Source organism: Odontesthes bonariensis, chromosome 21, assembly GCF_027942865.1.
Source record: "Odontesthes bonariensis isolate fOdoBon6 chromosome 21, fOdoBon6.hap1, whole genome shotgun sequence".
Classification (NCBI taxonomy): domain Eukaryota; kingdom Metazoa; phylum Chordata; class Actinopteri; order Atheriniformes; family Atherinopsidae; genus Odontesthes; species Odontesthes bonariensis.
In genome coordinates, this window is record NC_134526.1 from 12,377,133 (window position 1) to 12,383,749 (window position 6,617).

Consider the following 6,617-nt stretch of genomic DNA (forward strand, 5'->3'; position numbering starts at 1 on the left):
AATGCTTTTCTTTTTGGAACATATGGTGTATGCTCTCTCAAACAGGCCTTGATGTATCCCAAGAGACTCAAAAAAAGCATCAGCTGTATCAAAACTCAGGTCAGGATTGGCCAGCGCTGTTTTCACCTTCTTTATGATTGCATTGGCATTGGTATTTTCATCTTTTCCATTCAGGTCCTCTGAGTTCCCAGCTCTTGTAATGAAAGTACGGCTTGATGGAGGTCGTGGGAAATTGAATCGGCACACTGTATTTTTCTTACGGCATGTTTTTGAGTGTTTTGTGCTGTGTCTTTGTACGCTGCTCACAACCTCATGAAGCTCTGCATCAGACTCTGGTGGACTATCACAGGAAATGTATCTGTCTATGAAACGTACCACATCAGCATCACTGTCTTTATCAATCTTTGGTGCATCTTCCACCCAAAACAAACAGTGAACATGAGGAGAACCACGCTGTTGGAATTCAACTCGATAGAAGTAGTCCTTTATTTTGCCTATGGGTTCAGCTGGTGACAGGATTACATCACGAAGAAAACAATGCCATCGATAGTCAAACATTCTTGCTGCAGTAACTGGATTTCTTCCAATCAGCGCACATTTTTGAGACCAGTCAAGTTCCTCCACAGGTGTTTCTTTTCCTTCTAACCTCAAAAGAGAAGCAAGCATTTCGGGCCATCTCAGATCAGCACTTGACATGCTTATGAAAAACGTTGGAATTGACAGTTGTCGAATCATACTGAACAAATCTTTCTGTACTGCCATCCAGTAAGGTGGGGTTCCACGAATTCCTCGCAAGAACTTGTACCCTTCATCATTTCGTAATATTTTACTGAGTGAATCTGAGTTCAACAACATGTTTGATGCTTCTTTCAGAGATGATTTGCCGCCACCTTTGCGCATTGCCACTGATACACCAGATATGACTTGATGCACTTCTGATATGTACTGTGCATAAAATATGTAGTCTGTGTTGCGACCAAAACGTCCATCAGCGTTGAGAATGCGACAGTTCAGGTAACGTGACAGAGTTATTTTTGATTCCCTTTCATCGTGGAATGTAGGTCCACCCAATGGAAACAGAGCAGGAAAGCATTTGGCCTCGTTGGTTTTATCAGATAGTAAACGAACTGGACTGTTGCCTTCAGCTGGTGCCACGCTCAGTATATCCTGAAAATTCTGATCAATGATCTCTGAACCCAGATTGACAGGTTGCAATGATGTGTCTGACAAGAGGCCACTCTGGTCTTTAATGTAGGTCAGTTCCTCCTCTGCTTGCTCTTCCTCAAGATTATTTTCATCATCACTGTTATTTTCATTATCACTGTTAGCTGGCAGCTCTTGGTTGTCCTCATTTGCCTCACATTGATCACTTCCATTCAGAGTGTTTACCCATTCATCATTTAAAATTACATCATCATACCACTTATTGTTTGCCATCAAATACCTCAGTGCATTCCTTACACGATCAGTGTGGACATACATGTACTCATAATGACCTTTGTATGTCAACTTGCGTTTGAGTTTGACTCTTATCATTTTATCATCACACTCGTTCCTTGGCAGAATGTTTGTCACACTACTGTTATCAACAGGTACAGAGACACATGGACCATGGCAAGCTCTTTGGCGGCCTCGGGGCAAACACAGCAGCTTCATGAAGGGAATGTGACGAGCAATGAGATGTTCCTCCAAAGAATTCAGACATTTCAGTTCAGGTGGAATTTCATCCAAATGCATGTTGTTGGTGACACTCTCTTCTGGTAGTTTTCCTCCAAGCATTTTCCGATGACAGGAATGGCAAACCCATAATTTGCTGCAAGGACTATCAGACAAATGACATTCCTGCCCACATTCAATATCACAAACGTGTAAATATTGCAATGTTATACACCTCTTAGCCAGCGCAGCAACCTCTGGTCTTTTGCTTTCATAATGAGATCTTTTACACTCAATCACTTGTTTCCTGAAAAGTAAGCGATGACAAACAGAGCATACGTATTCAGGACCACAGCTTACGTCTTGACGAAACTGACTGATGACAAAGTCAATGTCTTGTTGCTTCTTTCTCATATTTGCATAAGTGTCACTGCTACTCTTAATTTTGTTTTGGCGAATTTCGTCATATTCATGATATTTCATCTTGCTTTTCTCGTTGATCTTCTTTTGAAACACGATGTTGCTCTTGTACTTCTTATGACTATAATCACGGACTTTATGTTGAAACACAACGTTGCTCTTGTACTTCTTATGACTATAATCACGGACTTTATGTTGAAACCCAATGTTGCTTTTGTACTTCTTATGACTATAATCACGGACTTTATGTTGAAACCCAATGTTGCTTTTGTACTTCTTATGACTATAATCACGGACTTTATGTTGAAACCCAATGTTGCTCTTGTACTTTGTATGACTGTAATCACGGACTTTATGTTGAAACCCAATGTTGCTCTTGTACTTTGTATGACTGTAATCACGGACTTTATGTTGAAACCCAATGTTGCTCTTGTACTTTGTGTGACTGTAATCACGGACTTTATTTTGAAATATGATGTTTGTCTGATAAGTGTTTTTTGAGGATTCACACTTTGATTTTTTTAAATTTGAATCAGTACCATATTTATTATTATACTGTGCAAGTTTACGTGCCTTGAACTGCACATCGGTTCCATAGTTTGTGTTGAAATAATCACATTTCCTTTTCCGAAACTCAGAATTCATGCTGTTCTTGTGAAAATGTTCAAGAGAAGTCTCACGTTTGGCACTCCTAATGTACTCACATTCATTATATTGCTTCTTTTGATTCTCAGTTTTTCGCTTCTTCACATTGATATCACTGCACCGTTGACGTTCTTTTTCTGCTTTCGTGTCTGACTCGGTGAACTTTCTTTTCCGCTGGGGTCTTAACGTTCCCTCACCAATAGACTGGCATGTTCCGGCACAAGGACTCTGCGTATTTCGGTTTTTAACGCATGTTACAACCTCATAATGATTGGCGGTGTGATTTAAATATATACAGTTCTGAATGCATGGGCGTACAGTAGGTCTGTGCATGTTCCATCTCCCATCATTTAAGGTGAAGATAGTAGTTTGGAATAAATCGGCAGCAGCAAATATGTCGATCTCCTTTGCCCAGGTCCCACAGTAGTGTATCCTTGATTTTGTTACATAGTCCTGTACAGATGTATATTCATCTCTCAAGTAAGTCTCAAACTTATTGCTGTATTTCTGGAGGTGTTTCGTTACAGCCCGTCTAATTTTCAAGTGCTTCTCTTCATTGCTACAAATGCTAAAGGCAAGGCTGCGGTAAAAGCAATTCCCATCTGGCTTAATGCTTTGTATCTTACAAGGACAGCCCATATCATCAACACTGGTTGTTGCCTTCAACGCTTCAACATTTTCATTTGAAAGTCCAACAGCTTTGCACAGTGTATCCTGATCACTGCGAGTTAAAGGTTTAAATGCCTGCTTTGGGACATTTGTGTCAGTGATAATTACGTCATCGCTGTGTGTTTTGCAAGTTGTCTCGTGCAGTTCAAAATCCCCTTTTATTTGAGCACGTTTAGCCTTTTCTGCAGAAGTCTCTTTTCGATTTACCTTTTGTCCAGCACCATTACGTGCAGCCTCTGATCGATCGATTGTAGCCGTCAGCTTGGTGTCATCTTTACCCAACAGAGTTTCAGGAACACATTCAGGCTTCTGTGAAACATTACTCACGACACGTCTCAAAACATCGCTGTACAAAGGTTTGGTATTCGGGTTCGATTCACTCTTTGTGGACGCAGTTTGGTTGTTTGCATTACCTGGAACAGCAGTTGACGTTACTGAGCAACTTGTAGCCGTCTGACGTTTGTGCAAACCTTTTGATCCTGTTACCACATCGCTGTACAGCTGACGTACCTTTGCATGTGTCAACGTAGCTGTGTTACCTCGGGATGTGTCGTTCTGTGATCGCCGTTCATTGCCAGTTCTGGTTACCGCAGCACTCACTCCTGTTACCTCAAACCGTGGTGTACTTACGCCAAACGATTGTGCATAATCATACACAAAGCTGACCAGTGACTGTGCGGAGCTAAAGTATGAAACACAACTTACCCTCTGACCTTTGTGATTAACCCAGGTGTTTGCATGAGAATTAACAAAGGCAAATCTGGTCTCTCCATTCACGATGGCACAAGTATTTCCACAAATAGTCAACAAGCAAGCATCATGACTGAACAGTGCGCGCTGCAGTGCTTCATCAAAAGGCAAAGCCACATCACATAAAGCAGGATCATAATTGTCAACACACACAAACCCAGTGTAAGAATCTCCAAAGTTTAATGCAAAATCACAATTCCACACCCTGTGTTGTCTAGGCAATTCTGACACAGCAATGTAACCCCTTCCTTCAACATGGTCTCTGATTTGTTCATGTGCACTCATAGACTTGTACAACAGAGTTCCTTTTATTAAAACATCATCCAGATCTCCAGTTTCCCAGGTCCAAACGTTCTTCATCTTGGATTTCAGAACAGCTGTCAGACTGATGGCACCGCACTGCTTGTTGCCCACGTTACCAAAACGCACATCACCTTGATGAAAGGAGCCCGTCAGGAAAGACCTCTCTGGAAAATCAGGCTGAGTCAAAGTAACACACTCATTAGTAACATTGGGTTCATTCATGCAAGATGCATTATTTGAAGATAGCTTGATAGCACAGTCAAGAGAGAGAGAGCTTGGAGATTCAGTTTGGAAAGAAGTTTTTTGCAAATTGGTAGAGAACTTTTCAGCACTTGTTTGAGACTTGTTAGAGAACTTTTCAGCACTTGTTTGAGAGTTTGAGAGTGGGGAGTCTGCAACGTTTCTGTATTGAACATTTCTGTATTGAACATTTCTGTATTGAACATTTCTGTATTGAACATCAAAGTCATGAACATCAAAGTCATACGCCTTTTCAGGCCAGCTTGATGTTTGGGCTTTCCAGGTGCAAGGACGCCCAACCTTGCTTCCAGGAGACCATAAGTCATCCTGGGTGCCAGTCGCTGCTCTTTTGGTGGAACACACCTGCAACACACAAATTGAACAGCGTTATTTACACATAACACACCTCATTCTTGCTGTTTTTAAGCACATAATACATCACGCCCTCCGACATCTCATTTGAATTTTCCTACAGTCAATACACAACCTCACGTACTGTTTTTACACCTCACTACATCAACTGGCATGTGCTGCTTTTTGTAGGAGAAAAAAAAAACAAGTAAAAGATTGCATAGCACTGAGATTGCATTATTCCCTAAGAAGGGGAAAATTACAATGTCACTTGTAAATTTATTTAATGTAATTAAATAAATAAATTTACAAGTGACATCACTTATTTTGCATAGCTGCCTGTTTTCCTTGAGTTAGTGCTATTAACACAACTATTCCTTGCACCAGACCCTGTCAATCAGTGGTAAATTGTAGACGTGTGAAAAACCACCTCTGAGAGCTCACGATCAGCCAGTCTCTTCTTTGCAGCCGCAGATTTTTTGGAACGTCCCATCTGCAATACACGCGTGGAAATGTACACTTTGACCCTTTTCCCAAAAAAACAACACGCATCTCAAAAATGACATTTCTTAAATATCAACCACAAATTATTTGACTATGTATATATCATGTACTGGTCTATAACTTTATTCAGTGTGACCATGGCATTTCACTTATTCATGGTGAAGACATGAAATATTTTTGCTTACACTATACTTTTTTGCTAAACATCAATACTTATAATGAATTCTAAGTACTTTGTGTAACAATCCTACCATTAGTACTTCATACATTCAAACTCCACCATCACACCTATGCACAACAAACCGCTTTTGACACTTCCTTCCATTAGTCGGTCACAGAGTACTACCAATTCAATATATAACATATATACATATACACACTGTGTTGTCACTTAGGCTAACTGCCATATTTCCACATTGCTCTTTACATACTGACTGCACATAACACTTCAGCAAAGCAAAGACAAGCTAGTAGCTAGCAATACTACTCCAAGTTAGAATACTATTTTTCTATATTTTTCATAAAAGACTTGAAAAGAAAAATCTAAGACAAACGCATTTTACCACATCAACATCTTAGTGTATACCTTTACTCACCTTTACAAACAGTAGTATCCTGTATCAGTACCTAAAACATACAAAAGTAATTAGTACCAAGCTCTGCAACACATTCAAAAGGTTATTATATGTGAAATTGCAAACCTGGTGCACATTAGACGGCCACTAGCTACAATTTACTCTACATTGTAATTACTCTCATTACACATAATGATAATGGTTATTTAAAAATAAAGAAAAACATTTGTCCTAACATGCAACATAAATATCCAAAAACCCAAACATTTTTTTTTTTTAAAATTCATTAAATCTAGTGCTTTCCTTATGATATTAAAACATGAGGTAGGCATAGGCTAACTGCCATATTTCCACATTGTTTATGCTATGTTTCTGCATTAAGCAGACGCTTTTATCCAAAGCGACTCAGAAATGAGGATATAACATTACAGCTAACATCAAAGCTAATAAGCTACATAGAAGGAAACCACTTTCCAAAGGGGACAGGGTGATAGTGTACAAATA

The 6,617-nt window shown here is 39.7% G+C and overlaps 1 long non-coding RNA gene across 1 annotated transcript; it reads right to left on the minus strand.

Annotated features, from left to right (window-relative positions):
* Positions 1 to 4,315: 4,315 nt before the first annotated feature.
* Positions 4,316 to 6,292, minus strand: LOC142371978 (uncharacterized). The gene is made up of 3 exons (XR_012768156.1): positions 6,135 to 6,292; positions 5,465 to 5,527; positions 4,316 to 5,046 (listed from the first exon to the last, which is right to left on the minus strand). It is a non-coding gene; the product is annotated as an uncharacterized LOC142371978 (long non-coding RNA).
* Between the last annotated feature and the right edge of the window lie 325 nt (positions 6,293 to 6,617).